The 9,300-nt window shown below is 39.9% G+C and overlaps 1 protein-coding gene across 1 annotated transcript in view; it reads left to right on the top strand.

Annotated features, from left to right (window-relative positions):
* Positions 1-287: 287 nt before the first annotated feature.
* Positions 288-9,300, top strand: part of Cpq (carboxypeptidase Q) — a 517,237-nt gene continuing 508,224 nt past the window's right edge. Inside the window, exon 1 of the mRNA XM_021183241.3 lies at positions 288-485. The gene's annotated coding sequence lies outside the window, so the exon portion shown is untranslated. The remainder of the gene's footprint in view (positions 486-9,300) is intronic.

The raw sequence follows: 9,300 nt of genomic DNA, 5'->3' as shown, positions 1-9,300 counted from the left end.
CTAAGCCTCAAAGTCCTGGGCCATCTTCCCGCATATCCATCCTCCCTGGCACTGGGTGATTAATAGCATGGACAAAATAACTGTTGAGTTGCTTTCGTTGGGAAGGAGTTTGACGGTTCCCAGAACAAGGTCTCTTGAAGCCAGGCCTTGGGGACCCTACTTGCCTTAAGTCAGGCTCAGGGAGACCTTTCAGGGTCGGGTCCAGCCAGCCACAGTCTCAGTTAAAGCCCAGGCCTCGGGCCTGGCTGACAGTTGCACCTTTGTCTCCGCCCACCGGCCAGGGAGGGCTCCACAGCTGTCCTGGTACACAAAGAAGCCAGGCCTTCAGACTCCTGGGGCTCCGGGCTGTTCCTGAGGCCTCTGGAGGCCGGCCCTGTGGCTCCAGTGCGCTCCGAGGACCTTCCTGGTCCCGCCCCCGAACGTGCCTGTAGTCTGCCGGCCTCACCCGGTGTTGTGGCCGCTGCTCCGCAGAGCCTCGTGATCAGGTGAGTGCCCCCAGGCTGTGGGTGAGCAGCTGCTCCCCAGAGGCGGGAGGGTGGGCTGAGGTCAGCCAGCCTGGCTGCCAGAGAGCTTCCTGATCGGGCTGGAGTGCCCTTGCATAGGACAAGACTGTCTGCAGTCACACTGAAACCCAGAGGCAGAGGCCAAAATTGCTGGTGCCTGTCTCCTCTTCAAGGTCTCTTGCACCGTCCCTGGACTGCCTAGGAGCTTCCTTCAAGCCCCTATCTGGAATTTTCCCTAGTCACCTGACTTGCAAGAGGCTTTACCAGGATGGGGTGGGAGAGCTTTGGTGGTTTCTTTCACTTTCTACCTAGTTCTGTTCTTTCATTTCTGATATGAAAGGCCCCATTTTCGAGTTGTCAGCGTCTGACTTGTCATACATAGTCGTACTCAATATCCAATAATTGACTGTGAAGTAGAACTGAATGAATTACGTGGACAAATACGTAGGAAATGCAGGAGAATGAGAAAATATATGAATGGCACAGTGAATATGAAATGGAGACATCAGACACACAGGCTTTCGCCTGTTTTTTTTAGAGTTAAGTGTTTTGCAATCTCTGTGGTTAATCCAGAGGAGTTTAATTCTTTGTAGTTGTTAGCTACTAGACTCCTGCACCTTATTATCTCCATTGGTTGGATTAGATATATTTTGCCTAAAACAAAATAACCTGAACTCTTGCTTGCTTGTGCTTTATTCTCCCTTTTGGTTTGAGCCATCGTTGTCACCAAAATATTTAATGTATTTACAAGGTACAAAGGTACATCTCAAAGCAGAACCATGTCGCTGACTTGTATTTAAATCCAGACATTTCTCATGAATCTAAGACTGGACAATGTCTATTTTCCTTAGACGAGGGTTGGTTGAGTTGCAGGTGAATGAAGAAAACGAAATATGTCACAGTGAGGAAAGTAATTCGTGTGCATGACATATAAAAAGTGCTTTAATACAGTTGACCACTGCTGTAGTTTTGCTTCCTAGACCCACGTTCCCCAACCCCCCCCCCGCAATAAAACCAAAATCAATGACTTTGAATTGTCACTTGATCTCTTTAGATTTTAACTTCATTGTGTGTGTGTGTGTGTGTGTGTGTGTGTGTGTACATATGTGTGTATAGACCTGTGGTTAACACAGGTATCTTCCTCAAAGGTTTTATTCTTTAAATTTTAGAGACAGCACATCTCAGTGGACCTGGGGGGCCAGTGAATCTGCTAGATCAGTTGGCCAGTGAGCTCCAAGAATCCTCTTGTCTCCACCCTGCTAGTGCTGGGGTCACAGACATGTGCCTATTGTTACCTACCTATTTCAAGTCTATCTGGTAGAGTAAATGTTTTGTTTAGTAAAAAAGACTGACTTTCTCAGGTTGTTTTCCCAAATAGCCAGTTCTGGGTTCATGTGTCATTCAACTTTGAAATGTACAAGTTGATATTTATGGTGCTCTGACCACACACTTTTATTGTTCATTTAAACTTCTTACTTATATTACCCTACTAATCCTCACCGTAAACCTAAGAGCAAGGCACACTTGAAACTCCTTTTGACCTAACTATCAGAAATAGTACTTGAAAAATAGGAAGCCAAGACTCAGAACATAAGCAGATGGGATCAGGCAATGTCTGCTGTGAAAGTCTGTGTGGTATGGAAGACTGGTTTCCTTGTGTTTTGGAACATGTACAAAATTTGGATATTGTTACCATATCCAGTGAACTGTGAATGGGAGCCAAGGAGTAGGATTACTAAGGTTGATTTAGTTATTTTATTATTTTAAAAATTATTAGCCAGCATCATCAAAATGGCTAGTTGGTAAAGGCACATGCTTCCAACTCGAGGGAACTAAGTTTAATCCCAGGACCAGACACACACACTGCAAATTGTCCTCTGATTTCTACATAGTTAACACACACACACACAAATTGTCAGCCAGGTATGGTGACTCACAGCTGTAATTGTAATGAGAATTGTTATAAGTTCAAGACAGTCTGAGCATCCAAGTGAGATACTCTCAAACAACAACAACAACAAAAAAAAACCCTAAATAAGAATGTTTTAATTCCACTCTGACTTGACACTTTCAACCTAAATGCTCACGCATCCTAATCCTTTTACTTATTTAGGGAATTTAAAGTAGGTGACATTGAGGGTTCAGTGACCAGCATTTAAGGGCACTGCACCATGAGACTAAGCATTGTTTTTTGTATGTGTGTGTCCTAACTTTGTGTCTTTGGTAAAAGGCTGCTTGACATCCTCCTAATAGGAAACACTGGGAATGTAAAATGGACTTCCAGGACCCTTATAATTAATTGATGAGAGCAAAAAAGGTAGCCTATAAAATAAGTGGAAATTATTTTGTTTTCTTTTGCCTGCCAGGTTTAGTCTCACAGAAGGCAGAAACCAATGGTTGGTGCCTAGAAAGCTGAGAGTCCTTGCCAATTTTATTTAGCTCAGGAGGCTGGAGCTTTTTGTCCTGAGGCTGGTGAGATGGAATAGACTTTCCTATTGCTCACAATATTATGGGAAAAAATTAAAGCAGGAACTTTTATTACTTGCCCTGGAGCTGGAGCTTTGAAATGTACTTTCTCTGCCCCCACTCATATTTTCTCTAAACCACTTAGCTTTTAAAAACAAACTATCCATTCATGTACTTTCCATTTTGAGATTTTCTTTTCTCTTTATTTCTGGGCACGTTCTTCCTTTCTTCATTTCATCATTTCTCCTTCCCTTCTTTGCCCCTTCTTTCCTCCATCCTTTTACCTCTTCTCAACCTTTATGTTTCAAAACAATTTTTTACTCAGTAGTTCACTTGCTCAGGAACTCACTATGTAACCAAGGCTGCCTTCAAACTTGCTGACACCAGGCCATGCACCTGAGTCTCCCAAGTGCTAGGATTATAGGTATCAGCCACCCCATTTAACTCTGGGCTCTTTTCGGTACTATTGCAAAGTAGTAGGACCAATTGGTGTGCTTCTCCTTAGTTATTATTTTATTCAGCAAATATTAATATCCCAACAGTTTACTGAGTATGTGCTATATGTCAGATAAGAAATGGAATACTGAGTTTGAGAAGAGAGTGAACTACCACATACTTAACTATACCTAAGTGTAATGCAGAGTGGATGCAGTGGCATGCCTGTAATTCCAGGGGTTGGAAAGCAGAGATAGAAGATCTCTGTAACATGATAGATAGCGTCTATGTTTTCAAAATCTGCCTTTGCTGGTACTGATACTGATACTGCTTTGGGTTCAGTTTTCTTAAACTCCACAATGAATAAGGTAGAGAGATGGAAGAAGATTCTGGATGTCATCTTTGGGTCTCTATAGGCATGAACACATGCACACATACACATGCAAACAAAACACCTACCACACATACATATGCAAAAAAATACTTTATTTCATTTTAGTACTGATACGGATTCAAGGATCATGAATTTCTAGTTTCCCTGTGTCTGCCCATTGTATGGATGAATTTACATGTATGGCTGTCTCCTGTGGGTCCTTACAGTTAGACTGAGGGCAGTGCCAGGTCTAGACTTGTTTTTCCATTTCCCAGCTTAGTTTTATATTGTTCAATGACCTACTTCTACATGTTTGGTAAACAATAAAAGTAGGTAGATGATTTGAACATGAAAACCATGTTCCATATATTTTAAAAGGTATATAATGATTCAGGGATTCAGTCCCAGATTATTCCTTTAATTCTTGATACTCAAGTCTTCACATGTTATACATATGATATACAATATCAGAGATGTATCTTACCTTAAGCAAATTCTGTAGTAATAAGTGCGACTCTTTTTTTTTTTACTCTACCTACCATTGAATGATTGTTCACTTTATAAAAGGGTTATCAGTATCATAAAAAAGGTCATCTTTCTTGCTGAAGATCATGTCATAAGAGTGTTTTATATTGGATAAAACATTGCTCTGAGAGCATCATTTGGCATTCATAGCCTCTAAGTTCTATTCTTCATGAGTTTCCTTATTCCATACAGCAGTGCTGGCACTAGGAATCCTCCAGCCACCATCCCTCTCCCTAGAGCTTTGACTCTGGTGGCCTCCAAATACTATCTGCTTTAGTTTTTCACTTGACGTGGTAGGCAGAGTTAGCATAACATACAGCAAAAAGTTCTAAGGCAAAGCAAGACTCTGAGATAATAGATTTTGCCATGGATTAAAAGTCAGAGGGTTGTGAGTTACTGTCAGCCATGAGAGCGGAAACAAAGAGAAGGCACCTGAGTTTTAAAGTTTTCATATATACAAAAAGATAAAAGTATCTAGTTGCATCTGCTTCTGATCTTTCCTGCAGCAGTCAAGTGCAAAGGTGTTCTTTGTTTGTAAGATACTATGCTGATGTACTCATTTCTACAAAGCGCCTGACACTGCTTCCCCTCACTAACAGTTTGTCATAGACTTTATCAAGTGTTCTGGAAAATTTGTCCTAATAATAACCCCTTTCTTTTGATCTTATTCCCCCTCCCATTCTTCACTCACTGCAAAACCTTCCAATGCCTTTTCTGCAAAGTAAGAGTAACCTCTCTGTTAGCACTTACACATTGGTAATCTCTTATTTATCCCTTGTTAACAAACTGAAAAAGATGAGAAAAGTTTGTAATTCTGTTGCTGTTAGAAGAACAGTTAACTGGAAGAGAAAGCTAGTTTCTCTCTTGTGTTCTAAATACACTTTTGGTTTTTACCCACTACTCTCTGCTACACTTTCCTACTGCCTGGGAGACTAAGTGGCCACTACTCCCACATTCTTCACATCACCCTGTGACAATGGGTTCTGGACATCCAAACTCTAGTCCTCCTGTGTGCAGCAAGGAGTTTTGCAAAGTAAAGGCCATTACATTAGACCCAGACTCATTTCATACTGCTAACAAATATAAACTATAGGAAAGGAATATTAATGATCCTTTAAGAATCATCTAGTAGATAGGTGTCCAGACACTCCTGTGAGGAATTATGTAGATTAGTTTAACCTAGAGAGAATACACACATTAACTGTGGGCAACACTATTGACTGGGATAAAGTGGCCATTTGCCTTAAGCTATGCTGTTTTATAACTTTCCATTCCATGATGGACTTCACTCTTGAACTATAAGTCAAAATAAACCCTTCCTTTATTTGAAACTCTCACAGAAAAATAAAAAATACACACATTATTGGCAGATATCCAATTATTTATTTTTAAGTGTGTAAAGCAGTGTAAGTGGTGTTGGGGATATTCTTAAGAGTGTGAAGGTGAATGTAGATGTCATATGTTGAAGTTGAGTGCTTTCATCAGTGGCTATCTTTGTTTTTGAGACAGAGTTTTGAACTGAGCCTAGAGGTCACTGACTTGGCTAGACTGACCAGCAACCAACCATGAACCCCTAGTCTTACCTACCCCCAGTGGGATTATAAGCATGTGATATCAATCATGACTTTTTACATTGGTGTTGGGAATCTGATCTCAGGTCATTTTTATTGTACTTGCCTTGTGATTGCCCAAAATGGCAGCTGCCTCCATCAGCAAGACCAGGGCTCCAGGAACTTCACACCTTCATTGTACTATATACTAGATTCAGTCTCCAGCACATTTTCAAAATTGCAATTTCTATGTTCTTGCCTGCAAAGAGCTCCAGTGGCTCTTGTCCAAGTGAGTAAATCTTGACTATGACTGTGGATTTGCCCATCTCTTCAATCTTAGAATGTTTGTTCACCCTTCAGTCCTCTTATGAGCTAAGGAAAGTTGTTGGTTTTCAGCCCATTTAGTTTGATTTGCTGTAGTAAGGACAGCAGCAGTGACTTACTAGCTTTTTATGTTGTAGCTAAAAGTGGGGGTTTGGTAACAATGGGTTTAAGTCTTTTGTTTGTTCTTATAAGATGTTTACCTCTACACATGACTTCTGATTTCTCTTCTCTGATTTTGTGATAGCCTTATGGAAAAAAAAATGCCTTCATTTCAAAGACTCTCTTGTTGTATGCACTAACTACTCTTAATAAATGATGGATGTTCATAATGTATATACCCAGCTTGAGGCTTTAAACATTTAAATTATTCTGGGGCTAGATATATGTCTCAGTGGTTAAGAGTACTTGTTGCTCTTGCAGAAGACTGAGTTTTGATTTCCAGTACCCACATTGAATGACTCATAGCCATAAGTCACTCTAAAGAATCTGATGCCTTCCTCTGCATTCCAAAGATACCTAAATACATGTATAGATGTGTATATGTGTATGTACATGCACACACATAAAAATATCTCAAAAGGAGAAGGGCAATCCTGTAGGAGGACCAGCAGTCTCAATTCATCTGGACCCCCAGGATCTCTCAAACACTGGACCACCAAACAGCTTACACCACTTGATATGAGGTCCCCAACATACATACAGTAGCGGACTGCAATATCTGTGTTCATTCAGAGATGAAGTACCTAATCCTCAAGAGTCTAGAGGCCCCAGGGTGTTTAGATGTCAGGTAGGGTGGGGTGGGGCATCCATGTGGAGACAGGGTGTAGTGGGGAGGAGGTATGGGATAAGGAACAGTCAGAGAGTGGATGGGAGGGAGATAAAATATGAAGTGTAAAAAATTAATTTAAAAAATAAAATCTCAAAAGTTTAACAATTTCTCTTGAGAAAGATGTGTGATAACAGGGAGACAAAGTAAAAGCAAATTTTGACATTGCAAACTTTAGGGCAGATATTAGTGGCCTAATGCTTAGAGATTCCTCAGTGTACACTTGTTAATATCCTCTTTTTATTCTTCCAATAAAGCACTGCTTCTATATAGATCATCTGTTACAGTAGACTTATCTATTAGCTGAGATTCTAAGCAATCTTTCCCTGGAATCGGGAATAACAGTCAAGATTTTAATTCAGAAAAAGGAACTGGAGTCTGTTTGTAGAAGCTACTGAACATTACACTCTATGCTTTTTAGAGATGGAGCAAACACCTTGGAAGTTTTTTGCTTTTTGTTTTTTGTTTTTTGGGTTTTTTTGGTTTTTTGGTTTTTTTTTTTTTTTTGTCTAATTCTTTTTCTGAATGCAGTAGCAAGATTGACAGGGGAAGGACTAATGTGTGCCCATGTGGGAAGAAGGATGCTGCCTTGAAAGCACAGATGGACCTTTGGATGTGGAAATTTACAAGGCTCAGAGAGCCCTGACAAATCTTTAGAAGTTGGGTCCAACAGAATAAATGGAAGACTGTTTGCTGGCTTGGCATTGGAGTCTGTCTGGCACAAACTACACGGTGAATAACTTTTCAAACATTTGTATCAGTATACATGACACTGGATTCCCAAAATGTCCAATTAAACCTCTGTCAATAGAAGAAATGTTTGCTTCCTCAGGGTCTTGGGGGCCTAGGTGACAGACTTGGCCTCTGTTACTGAAGCACTTGCAGCTGAAACTATTGTGAGCTCTTCCTCTCTGGATTGATCTTGTTGTTATTCAAACAAAGATCCCCTTGAAAGCTATGAAAACTGTGTCAAGCTGTGCATCATAGAGCTGGGTGAGGTAACTAAAGGAAAATACCCAGGTGACAAGCACTTTCAAGCCAAAGAGCATTCTAGAATTTTCTTTGGATTTTTAAAATTATTTTTGCTTGGGGTGTTTAAGAAAATAATTGTCTTGTCTAGTCCCTGATTTTAGTGAGGTTGTTTCCAGCTTCTCTCCATTTAGTTTGATGTTGGCTACTGGTTTGCTATATATTGCTTTTATTATGTTTAGGTATGGGCCTTAAATTCTTGATTTTTCCAAGACTTTTACCATGAAGGGGTGTTGGATTTTGTCAAATGCTTTCTCAGCATCTAAGGAGATCGTTATGTGATTTTTGTTTTTGAGTTTGTTTATAAAGTGGATGACATTGATGGACTTCTGTATATTAAACCATCCCTGCATCCCTGGGATGAAGCCTACTTGATTATGATGCACGATCATTTTGATGTGTTCTTGGATTCAGTTTGTGAGGATTTTATTGAGTATTTTTGCATCAATATTCATAAGAGAAATTGGTCTGAAGTTCTCTTTCTTTGTTGGATCTTTGTGTGATTTAGGTATCAGAGTAATTGTGGCTTCATAGAATGAATAGAGTAAAGTACCTTCTGTTTCTATTTTGTGGAATAGTTTGAGGAGAGTTGGAATTAGTTTTCTTTGAAGGTCTGATGGAACTCTGCACTAAACCCATCTGGTCCTGGGCTTTTTTTGGTTGGGAGATGACTAATGACTGCTTCTATTTATTTAGGGGAAATGGGACTGTTTAGATCGTTAATCTGATGCTGATTTAACTTTGGTACCTGTTATCTGTCTAGGAAATTGTCCATTTCTCCCTACCTGTTCAATATAGTACTTGAAGTCCTAGCCAGAGCACTTCAACAACAAAAGGAGATCAAGGGATACAAATTGGAAAGGAAGAAGTCAAAATATCACTATTTGCAGATGATATGATGGTATATATAAGTGGCCCTAAAAAGTTCACCAGAGAACTCCTAAACCTGATAAACAGCTTCAGAATGGTAATTGGATATAAAATTAACTCAAACAAATCAGTGTCCTTTCTCTACATAAAGGATAAACAGGATGAGAAAGAAATTAGAGAGACAACACCCTTCACAAGTCACAAATAATGTAAAATATCTTGGTGTGACCCTAACTAAGGAAGTGAAAGATCTGTATGATAAGTCTCTGAAGAAAGAAATAGAAGATCTCAGAAGATGGAGAGATCTCCCATGCTCATGGATTGGCAGGATTAATATAGTAAAACTGGCTATCTTGCTGAAAGGAATCTACAGATTCGATGTAATCCCCATCATAATTC

This window comes from Mus caroli, unplaced genomic scaffold (genome assembly GCF_978045245.1).
Source record: "Mus caroli unplaced genomic scaffold, Mus_caroli_1 scaffold_16, whole genome shotgun sequence".
NCBI classification, from domain to species: domain Eukaryota; kingdom Metazoa; phylum Chordata; class Mammalia; order Rodentia; family Muridae; genus Mus; species Mus caroli.
The sequence above is the reverse complement of the archived record's forward strand: the minus strand, read 5'-3'. Positions and strand labels throughout refer to the sequence as shown.